A 12146-nucleotide genomic window follows, 5' to 3' on the forward strand; every position below is an offset into this window, starting at 1 on the left:
CTATTTGGGGATGACAGAGGAACAGTACAGGAGTAGGCTTGGGTTCACTCGGGAGATTATGATAGAGGTGTATCACCTGTTCCATGAAGATCTACAGGAAAAGTCAATAATCTGCACACACTACCTGTGGCAGTAAAGATCACCACTGGCCTCAACGTTTACATCACAAGAACCTTCCAAGCACCAACAGGTTGCAATATTGGTGACGAAGGGAGTATATTCTGTCCAGAGGACCTTTGTACACAAAAAAGAGGTTCATACACAGTCAATATGGTTAGCAATCAAAGGTAAAAGGCAGTGTTATATTAGTGGGACTGTACTGCAGACTCCTAAATTGTGTAAGAGAAATGGAGCAAGAAATCTGCAGCCAGATGAGGGAGATGAGTAGGAATAACAAAACTACTGTTTTTGGAGATTTCTATTGCTCATGGAGACATTAATTACCCAGAAAGATATTCCTAAAATGTGTACAGAATTCATTCTTCAAGCAGTACGTTTGTATGCCTACATGGGCAGAGGCATTGTGAGTAATAAAGTAAATCAAGCAGATGAGAAATTTGGATGAATACAATATGATAAAGCTGAAGGTCCAAATAGAAATGGAATATTTTAGTACAAAAAAGGGCACCAGATTGGAATAAGACAGATTTTAGAACGATGAAAAGTGAGCTAAATGGGGTAAAGGAGCAAATGGATCCAGAGGTACAGATACACAAATCACCAAAAGTAGCGACGCAGGTTATTAAAGAAGACCAAGCACTGGGGTTCATTTCTAGGGGGATAGAATTGAAAAGCAGAGAAGTTATGTTAAACTTATATAGAACCTTTGGCCTTCATATTATAAAAAAGATATAGAGGCACTGGAGAAGGTGCAAAAAAGATTCACAAAGATGGTACCAGAACTGAGAGGATATACTTATCAGGATAGGCTGAACTTGCTGGGGCTCTGTTCTCTAGAAAAGAGAAGGCTCAGTGGTGACCTGATAGAGGTCATTAAGATTATGAAAGGGGTTGATCAGGTAGATGTAGTGAAAATATTTCCACTTGTGGGTGAGTCCAAAACTAGAAGTCATAAATATAGTCATATAAGATAGTCACTAATAAATCCAATAGAGAATTCAGTAGAAACTTCTTTACCCAAAGAGTGGTAAGAATGTGGAATTCACTGCCACAAGGAGTAATTGAGGTGAGTAGCTTAGATGCATTAAAGGGAAGATAGCTAAGCACGTGAGGGAGAAAGGGTTACATAGGATATACACCACAGAAACAGGCCTTTTGGCCCAACCAGTCCATGCTGGCATTTATGCACCACTCGAGCCTCCTCCTGTCTTTCCTCATCTAACTCTATCAGCATAACCCTCTATTCCCTTCTCCCTCATATGCTTATCTAACCTCCCCTTAAATGCATCTATACTATTCGCTTCAACCACTCCCTGTGGTAGCGAGTTCCACATTCTCACCACTCTCTGGGTAAGGAAGTTTCTTCTGAATTCCATATTTGATTTCTTGCTGACTATCTTATATTGATGGCCTCTAGTTTTGCTCTTCCCCACAAGTGGAAACACTCTCTCTCTGTCTACTCTATTAAAACCTTTCATAATTTTAAAGACCTCTATTAGGTCACCCCTCAGCCATCTCTTTTCAAGAGAAAAGAGACCCAGCCGGTTCATCCTTTCCTGATTGGTATACCCTCGCATTTCTAGTATCATCCTTGTAAATCTTTTTTGCACACTCTCCAATGCCTCTATATCCTTTTTACAATATGGCAACCATAATTGTACACAGTAAAAGAATAGCAGGATATGCTGATAGGGTTAGATGAAGTTGGCTTGTGTGGAACATAAACGTCGGCATTAACCAGTTGGGCCGAATAGCCTGTTTCCGTGCTTAGGCTCTGTTGCCTAGAATTCCAGGATTTAACCCTGTTAAGGCCCGTTTTCATGAAAAAATGGCGGCCGACTTGCTTCTGGCGGGTCCCGTGGTGGCCGCCATTTAGAGAAGGTCGGCAGCGCTGCCATTGCCAGTGCTCGCTGCAGAAATGGAAATGCGGCAGATTGTGATGTCAATGAGTGTGTAATGCTCATTTGATACATAATCTGCTGTTTTTACCGTCGCCGCTCCACTTACTGCCCTTTCTTAATCACAACCAGCTGACCAAGTGTTCAGCAGCAGGAAGGAGTCCCCGGCAGCACTATTTAAAGGGATCATCATCAACAACTTGCAGCTTACATGGTTTCTCAATTTGACTGGCTCTGTCTAAGTTTCTGCAACTCTTGCAGCTTTCTAAATTTGTTTAAAATTCCTGAAGTGACAGGGAGTTTTGCTGCAAGTGGAGAATACTTTCATTCTCATTTAATGGCTACTGCTCACACCACTTGCTCACAGTCATGGCAGCTCTACTTGCAGTCCCCCTCGTGCTCAAGTGTCTTTGAGAGAGGGAGTGGAGGCAGCGAAGAAGACAAGAAGATACGTGCAGCGGGAGGAGGTGGGCTAGAAGGGCTCTCAACAGGAGGCCTTACCCACCTAGGGAATTCCAAGAGCACTTGCCTTACCTCCAGTTAAGTGAGAAGCAGTGTATTAGGAGGCTCCGCTTCACCAAGGAGGTGGTCACAGGACTCTGCCACCTCTTGCAACCAGATCTGCAGCCTGAGAGCATGGCAACCACGGCTTTCCCAGTGGCCCTCAAGGTCACCGTGACCCTCAATTTCTTGTCCAGCGGATCCTTCCAGTCTGCAGCGTGAGACATAACTAACATCTCTCAGTTTACTGTCCATCGCTGCCATCCATGAGGTAATTGAGGCTCTCTACTCCAGAGAGAGGCAGGACAAGCACGCATGTGGCTTTGCCAGGATAGCGGGCTTCTCAATGGTGCAGGGCACCATCGACTGCACACACATGGCCTTGCGGGCACTGTATACCAATCCTGAGATGTTCTGTAACCGCAAAGGCTACCACTCATTTAATGTGCAGTTGTCGTGTGACCACGCCCAGTGCATCATGATGGTGAATGCCTGATTTCCTGGCAGCAGTCATGATGCCTTCATCCTGCAACAGTCCGCTGTGCCAGCAATCTTTCAGCCACCACGTCAAACCCGAGGGGTAGCTGCTCAGAGACACGGGTTATCCGCTCTCACCTGGCTGATGACTCCCCTCTGCAACCCCACCATTCATGCCCAGCACTCATATAATGACAGCCATGCTGCCACCAGGAACATTATCGAGCAAACCATTAGGGTGCTCAAGCAAAGGTTCTGCTGTCTTGACTGCTCAGGAGGAGCCCTCCAGTGCTCGCTGCAGTGGGTGTCCCTTTTTGTGGTGGTCTGCTGCACGCTCCACAACTTGGCCATCATCAGAAGGAGGAGGAGGGGAGAGGAAGAGGAAGATGAAGAGGACAAGGATGAGGAGGAGGAAGAGGAACAGGAGGGAGGGAGGAGGCAGGCAGCAAATTCCTGTTCAGGACAATGACAATGAATGCCTCATCAGACTCCAATTCCAGTGAATGAAACCCCAGATCCCCGTTGCTCCTCACTTCCTCATCATCTATCATAGAACATCACAGCACCCTCCTGGGCACAAAGCTGAAATGAGAGCCACCATAAAACACACATTCCAAACAAAAATTATAAATTTAACCAAATTCAATCAAATTACAATATCACCCTTGTGCATTCCCTTAGTGCCTGTCGTCCGTGTGCCTTTACCTGCTCAAGTGCTCCTTCGCAGTGGTCCCCCAATGCATGGCTGGTGGAAGGCTGCTGACATTCAGTGGGGGAGACTACAGATGGCATTGCACGACGACCTTGACCAGGTGTGGACCTAGAAGGCCTGGCTGTAGACTGCACCACCTCGGCATGGGCGTCAACAGTCTGAACTACTGGCTGATAGGCAGCGGCAAGGGCAATAGCGGAGTGGCAGTGGTGGGAGTAGGAATGCTGTCATCATGAGAGAGGACAGCAGGTTCTTGCTCCACAGACCCACTGCCACTCCCAGGGCGGAGCCTCAGCATTCCTAGCAATCTGTTGGAGGACAGATTGCTGGCCTGCTGTGGCACCCTGCAAGACCCAGTGACGATGGCAGCAGTCTGAACTTCCACTGCGGTAGTGGGTCGCTTCCGTCTGTGCCTTTCCTCCTGGCCTGGCTGCAGCCTACTTGTGCACAGTGCCTCACCATGTGCAGATCCTGTCTTTATACTACCCTTTCAATTCTGTGCAGTGCCATTTTCTGAGCTGCTGTCTGTGAGTGTCAGATGCAGTGCCAATGTGTCTTCTTCTCCTCCATCACTCTCCTCCACAAGTTCAGGGTGTCCAGCTGGCAGTTCTTAGGTATTCGAAAGCAGAAAGGCACAAAGGTCGGGTTGTGGTGAGGGGGAGGAGAGAATGCAAGATATCCATGTATACACCATCAGCAGCTTGTAAGCGAGAAGAGATTGTGGGATGAGGGGGAAGTGGTATGTAAGAAGGAGTGGGTATGATAATAACAACAATAACTTGTATTTATATAGCGCCCGTAAAACTTCCCAAGGCACTTCACAGGACTGTCATAAAAAAATCTGACACCGAGCCACATAAGGAGAAATTAGGGGAGATGACCAAAAGCTTGGTCAAAGAGGTAGGTTTTAAGGAGTGTCTTAAACCAGGAAAGAGAGGTAGAGAGGCGGAGAGGTTTAGGAAGTGAATTCCAGAGCTTAGGGCCTAGGTAGCTGAAGGCACGGCTACCAATGGTTGAGCGATTAAAATCAGGACTGCTCAAGAGGCCAGAATTATAGGAGCACAGATATCTCAGGGGGTTGTGGGGCTGGAGGTGATAACAGAGATAAGGAGGGGCGAGGCCATGGAGAGATTTGAAAACAGGGATGAGAATTTAAAAATCGAGATGCTGCTTAACCGGGAGCCAATGTAAGTCAGCGAGCACAGGAGTGATGGGTGAACGGGACTTAGTGCGAGTTAGGCCACGGGCAGCCGAGTTTTAGATGACCTCAAGTTTACGTAAGGTTGCAAACAGTGTGGTTCAGCCTCAGGCAGATGCTAGGGAGAGGGATGAAGTTGGTGGCTAGGGAACAGAGTTTGTGGCGGGGACCGAATACAGTGGCTTTGGTCTTCCCAATATTTAATTGGAGGAAATTTCTGCTCATCCAGTACTGGATGTCAGACAAGCAGTCTGACAATTTAGAGACAGTGGAGGGGTGGAGAGAAGTGGTGGTGAGGTAGAGCTGGGTGTCGTCAGCGTACATGTGGAAACTGACTGGCAAACATTACTGGTCATTAGACTGGACCCAATATTGCCCCCCCCCCCACCCGCTGAGCGCTCAGCCAATCGGCAGCACATTTAGTGCTGAGATCAGTGCTCCAATCATTATAATGAGCAGGCAAGCCCGAATTTAGCTTGCTGCCTGCACCACTTTGAACGGGCGCAGGCAAATAGTGCTGGCCCATGACACCACCCGTCTTCGGGCCATATCCAATTACTCGGCCAATGTAACTCTAAGTAGCTAACTGGGGTGTGGCGGAAAGAGAAATTTGCACACAGGACAAGAGATATTTTTTAAAAGGAGATTGCAAAGCTGCAGAATAAATTTATATCATTAAAAAAGGAGGCTACTTCAAGTTCAGATTGCTGTGGATAAACAACAAGGTTAGAAACAATCTAAAATTGAAGAAGAGGGATGTAGATCGGAAAGATAAAATGAGAGAATATGAGTAAATGAGGAAAGAGGTTAAGAGAGGGATAAAAAGCAAAGAGGGAGTATGAGGAGAGAATGTCAAAAAATACTAAAAAGAAATGTAAAGTATTCTACAAATATATCAGTAAAAAGAGAATTGTAAATGAGGTGGAACCCCGGAGAGGAGAGGATAATGAGTTAGTAAAGGATAAATACAAATTGGTGAAAATACTAAAAGAAAAGGATAATGAAGAGGAGGTGAATCTTGAATTGGTTAAAAGCAAGATGTGAGAACCTGGAGGAGCACGTGGGTTTGGATGCGAGTTTAAATCCGGCAAAAAAGCGAGCATGTCAGGAAGCTGATTCCATCCCGTTGATTTCTGCGTTTAACTCCAGTGCGTTAGGCTGGTTACGTGCAACCCCCTCGGGAGTGATAGCTCAACACACTTTTTAAGTTTAATGTCGCATCTATGGATTTCCCGGGCTTCCTGAAACTCGCCATTGAAAGCAAGACGAGAACACAATGGCTGATTAGAAGTCATGGAAATACTGCAATACTCAGTATTCACAACTGATTTCTTACCTACTAGTGGGAAAGGGATTGTTCACAGTACTTTTGCTGAGAGTTTAATTTCTACACTTTGGAGTTTTTCTGAATCACATCAAGATGGGTGGTGCCTTGGTTGCCTTAAACTGGACTTCGGACGAGGAGCAATATGACCAGCACCAGCGCCACCAGCAACAGCAGCAGCCGCTGTTGAGAGACCTACAGTGGACAGGAGAGAGGGGAACAGCAGAGGGGTGCAGCTCGCAGGGGGCACTACCCATGACACAGAGTCTACAGACAGAGGCTGACTTTCCTTGACATGTCAGTACAGCCATTTTTCAGGAGTCTCAGGTTGTTGTGTCAGGTAGTGCGCAGACATCTGCAGCCTCCTAGAAGAAGACCTGCTCCCTGCTGAACCTGGTGGCTATGTGTTACCAGTGGCTGTCGAATTGACCACCACCCTCAACTATTTTGCCTCTGGATCCTTTCAGGGCTCTGCTGGACACATATCCAGGATCTCCCAGTCAACTTTGCCTGTGATGACACCAGTCAGAATGAGCAACAACTCGGGTTTGTGTCTCTGGCTGACTTCTCACAGGTGCAGGGAGTCATCGACTGCACAAATGTGGCAATTCACACAAACCCAGATCATTGTGAAAAAAAACTGCAAGGGCTTCCACTCCATCAATGTGCAGCTGCTGTGCAACCACAAAAAGATATTTCTGCAGGTGTGTGCAAGATTCCCGGGGAGCTGCCATGTTGCTTTCATCCTGTGGCAGTCCAAGCTCCCTGATGTCTTTGGATCTGCAAGCGCACTTAAGGGGTGGCTGCTAGGAGACAAGACATACCCACTTCAAATGTGGCTGCTGACACCCATCAGAAATCCCACCAATGAAGCCCAACAGCCCTACATTGAATGGCATATGACCACCAGATGTCTGATCGAACAAGCCATCGACATGCTGAAGATGCTCTTCAGGTGCCTAGACAAATCTGGAGGCACCCTTTAGTACGTACCAGCCAGGGTCTCCAGAATAGTTGTGGTGTGCTGCGCTTTGCACAATATTGCCCAGCAGTGAGGTCTGGACCTGCAGGATGAACAAGGCACAGAGTACAGAATGTCTGTGAACAATTCCAAGAAGGAGGGGGAGGAAGAGAGGAGGAGGAAGGTGATGAGGGCAATGCAGCACCAGCTGCTCACACTGTGGCCCAGGATACCAGGATGCAACTGTACTCACCTTTTCTGACCTGCTTAGATCATTAACGCACTTCCTGCACAGTGCCCCTAATGTGACCTCCTGGGCCACCTCCAGCCACACCTTCTTTATGGAAGCAGCATGTTTCTTCCTCCCATTGCTGGGGAAGAGTATCTCTATACGGCTCCTCACTACCCCCAGCAGTACATTAAGGAAGGCATCATTGAAGCGGGGCACAGCCTTTGACCATTCATGTGGGTCTTTATCACGCCCTCTGCCGCGCAATTGACGCCAATCCTTGAAATAAAATGATAATGAGCTGGCTGCATTAAAATGCCACTGACAGACACACTGAACTGACTTTTCGGTTTCCCATGCAATATCAGACCACCCCACTCTCAACGTGCTGCTGAGTTATTGTCGAGGCCATTGTAATAAATAAAAGGAATGTATTAGAGAAGTTAGTTTAGCGAAAGGGGGACAAAGTGTTGGGACCTAACGAGATACATTCAAGGAACCTTAAGGAAATGGGGGAAGAAATAGTGCAGGCAGGTGATGTGGAAGTGTAGCAGGACTTCAAGATTCAGGTTCACAAGATTTTTGAGGCAGCAGTTCAAACGCTTCAGGTTTGTCATGCAGATAAAAAACTAATGACCCTCTACCCTTAATGGTGAGAACCGGGATGCCCCTGACACTGGGACTCGGACCTCATTATAATGAAGTTGGTAGGGCGCAACAGCACGCTGGCAAAGAGGACTGCAAGATCGCATTGGCCCTCAGGTAACTGCATCCAGGATTCAAGCCAGGGGTCGATGGAGGCTGGGGGTCTCGATTGATCCCGGGGTCGGATCGGCCTGGGATTCAGATTAGGTTCGAGGGTCTGGGATCGGTCCAGGAATCAAGGAGGCTGATTGGGGTCGGGTCTGGAAATTGGGGGTCGGGAGAGGAGATCGGGGAGGGGAGGATCAGGAGCGGTAGTTTTAATTGGAAACTTTTGAATCTAGATAAGACCTGCTTTATACCATTTTGTTTTACCTCTATCTCTTGTTCTCCAACAAAGGAAGCCAAAAGAAAACTGACAGATGGGCTGTGAAGACAGAAATAGAAAATAAAAAGTAATAAAAAAAGAAACTAAAGAAAGAGAAAAGTAAAAGGGACTAGAAAAAGAGAAAATAAGAAAAAAGGACACAGTGCTGGTTGTTTCATGGAGATACAAGCAGGACCTATGTTTTCACTGCTTGCTCATATCATTGTGAAGTCGGAGTGGGCAGAGATCCACACATTTTTAAAAAATGTATTCTTTCATGTGATGTGGTATTCTTTTGCGAGGCCAGCATTTATTGCCTATCCCTAATTGCCTTTGAGAAGGTGGCGGTGAGCTGCCTTCTTGAACCGCTGCAGTCCAGGTGTTGAAGCTACTCCTGCAGTGTGGGAGTTCCAGGATTTTGACCCAGCGACAATTAAGGAACGGCGATACAATTCTAAGTCAGGATGGTGTGTGACTTGGAGGGGAATTTGGAAGTGATGGTGTTCCCATGCGCCTGCTGCCCTTGTCCTTCTAGGTGGCAGAGGTCACAGGTTTGGGAGGTGCTGCCGAAGAAGCCTTGGCGAGTTGCTGCAGTGCATCTTGTAGATGGTACACACTGCAGCCACAGTGCGCCGGTGGTGGAGGGAGTGAATGTTTAAGGGGGTAGATGGGGTGCCAATCAAGCGGGCTGCTTTGTCCTGGATGATGTCGAGCTTCTTGACTGCTGTTGGAGCTGTACTCATCCAGGCAAGTTTACAGTATACCATCACACTCCTGACTTGTGCCTTGTCGATGGTGGAAAGGCTCTGGGGAGTCAGGAGATGAGTCACTTGCTGCAGAATACCCACCCTCTGACCTGCTCTTGTAGCCACAGTATTTATGTGGCTGGTCCAGTTATGTTTTTGTGATCCCCAGGTTGTTGATGGTGGGGGATTTGGCGATGGTAATGCCGTTGAATGTCCAGGGGAGGTGTCTAAACTCTCTCTTGTTGGAGATCATAGAATCACAGAATGGTTACAGCACAGAAGGAGGCCATTCGGCCCATCAAGCCCGTGCCGACTCTCTGCAAGAGCACTTCAGCTAGTCCACAGCCCCGCCCTTTCTCTGAAGCCCTGCAAATTTTTTCCTTCAGGTACTTATCCAATTCCCTTTTGAAAGCCACAATTGAATCTGCCTCCACCACCCTTTCAGGCAGTACATTCCAGAGCATAACCACTCGCTGCATAAAAATGTTTTCCCTCATGTCGCCTTTGGTTCTTCTGCCAATCCCCTTAAATCTGTATCCTCTGGTTCTCGACCCTTCCACCAATGGTAACAGTTTCTATCTATTCTGTCTAGACCCCTCATGATTTTGAACACCTCTATCAAATCTCCTCTGGTCCCAGCTTCTTCAGTCTATCCACGAAACTGAAGTTCCTCATCCCTGGAACCATTCCTGTAAATCTTTTCTGCACTCTCTGAGGCCTTCACATCCTTCCTAAAGTGCGGTGCCCAGAATTGGGCACAATACTCCAGTTGAGGTCAAACCACCGTTTTATAAAGGTTCATCATAACTTCCTTGCTTTTGTACTCTATGCCTCTGTTTATGAAGCCCAGGATCCCGTATGCTTTTTTAACGGCTTTCTCAACCTGCCACCTTCAACAATTTGTGCACATATACTCCCAGGTCTCTCTGTTCATGCACCCCCTTTAGAATTGTATCCTTTAGTTTATATTGCCTCTCCTTGTTCTTCCTACCAAAATGTATCACTTTGTACTTTTCTGCGTAAAATTTCATCTGCCACGTGTCCGCCCATTCCACCAGTCTGTCTATGTCCTCTTGAAGCCTATCACTATCCTCCTCACTGTTCACTATATGGTCATTGCCTGGCACTTGTGTGGTGCGACTGTTACTTGCCACTTATCAGCCCAAGCCTGAAAGTTGTCCAGGTCTTACTGCATGCGGGCACAGACTGAGAAATTTGATTGAATTTTTTGAGGAGGTAACAAGGAGGGTAGATGAGGGTAGTGTGTTTGATGTAGTGTATATGGACTTTAGCAAGGCTTTTGACAAGGTTCCACATGGCATACTGGTCACGAAGTTAAAAGCCCATGGGATCCAGGGCATAGTGTCAAGTTGGATTCAAAACTGGCTCGGAGGCAGGAAGCAGAGGCTAATGGTTGATGGGTGTTTTTGTGACTGGAAGGCTGTTTCCAGTGGGGTTCCGCAGGGCTCAGTACTAGGTCCCTTACTTTTTGAGGTATATATCAATGATCTAGACTTGAATATAGGTGGTATGATTAAGAAGTTTGCAGATGATGCTAAAATCGGCTGTGTGGTTGATATTGAAGAAGGAAGCTGTAGACTGCAGGAAGATATCAATAAATTGGTCAGGTGGACAGAACAGTGGCAAATGGAATTCAATCCAGAGAAGTGTGAGGTAATGCATTTGGGGAGGGCTAACAAGGATAGGGATTACACATTAAATGGTAGGGCACTGAGTAGTGTAGAGGAACAAAGGGACCTTGGAGTGCATGTCCACAGATCCCTGAAGGTAGCAGGCCAGGTAGATAAGGTGGTTAAGAAGGCATACGGAATGCTTGCCTTTATTAGCCGTGGCATAGAATACAAGAGCAGGGGAGTTATGCTTCAACTGTATAAAACACTAGTTGGGCCTCAGCTAGAGTACTGCGTGTAGTTCTGGTCACCACATTACAGGAAAGATGTGATTGCACTAGAGAGGGTACAGAAGAGATTTACAAGGATGTTGCCGGGAGTAGAGAATTTTAGCTATGAGGAAAGACTGGATAGGCTGGGTTTGTTTTCCTTAGAACAGAGGAGGCTGAGGGGAGACCTTATTGAGGTATATAAAATTATGAGGGGCCTAGATAAAATGGATAGAAAGGACCTATTTCCCTTAGCAGAGGGATCAAAAACCACGGGGCACAGATTTAAAGTAATTGATGGAAGGTTTAGAGGGGATTTGAGGAGAAATTTCTTCACCCAGAGGGTTGTGGGGGTCTGGAACTCACTGCCTGAAAGGGTGGTAGAGGCAGAAACCCTAACCACATTTAAAAAGTACTTGGATGTGCACTTGGGATGCTGTAACCTGCAGGGCTACGGACCAAGAGCTGGGAAGTGGGATTAGGCTGGATAGCTCTTTGTTGGCCAGCACGGACACGATGGGCCAAAATAGCCTCCTTCTGTGCTGTAACTTTCTATGATTCTATGAGACTGCTGCATTATCTGGAGTAATTTTAAAGATTGCAAATAGCTGGCAAGATACTCAGTTATTATGAATGGTTGTACACAGCAAGTTACCAGAATTTGTTATAACTTTAACAATATATCTTTTTTAGTGAGAGTTTTCACTAGTTGCTTTTATACTGGAGCTAATACCAATCCCCCATGGCACCACCTCTTCATTTCGTTAGTTACCCGGAGATGTGACATAGGGCGCAATCTTGCCAGCCCTAGGGAAGCGGGTATGGAGGCGGGACTGCCGGGAAAATGGCAGAATCTGGGGGCGGGTGCCCATCCTGCACACAACCCGCCTCCGTGCCATCTTGCCAGGAGGAAGGTAGTCAACCCCCGCCGGGATCCGTCTCCTTGGAGGTGGGAAGGGGAATACAGCCACTTAACTGCCTGTTAACAGGTAGTTAACATGCAAATTAAGAGGATAATCCCCATTTTACCCACACAAGTGCGGGTTTCCCAAAGGCTGCGAACCCCGCCAG

At 47.0% G+C, this 12146-nt stretch overlaps 1 protein-coding gene across 5 annotated transcripts in view; it reads right to left on the reverse strand.

Annotated features, from left to right (window-relative positions):
- The window catches only part of LOC147111529 (cilium assembly protein DZIP1-like), a 580724-nt gene that overhangs the window by 218311 nt on the left and 350267 nt on the right, over positions 1-12146 (reverse strand). The gene's annotated exons all lie outside the window — the stretch shown is intronic.

Source organism: Somniosus microcephalus, chromosome 10 (genome assembly GCF_052327205.1).
Source record: "Somniosus microcephalus isolate GS21.2 chromosome 10, FLI_Smic_1.0, whole genome shotgun sequence".
In the NCBI taxonomy this organism is placed as follows: domain Eukaryota; kingdom Metazoa; phylum Chordata; class Chondrichthyes; order Squaliformes; family Somniosidae; genus Somniosus; species Somniosus microcephalus.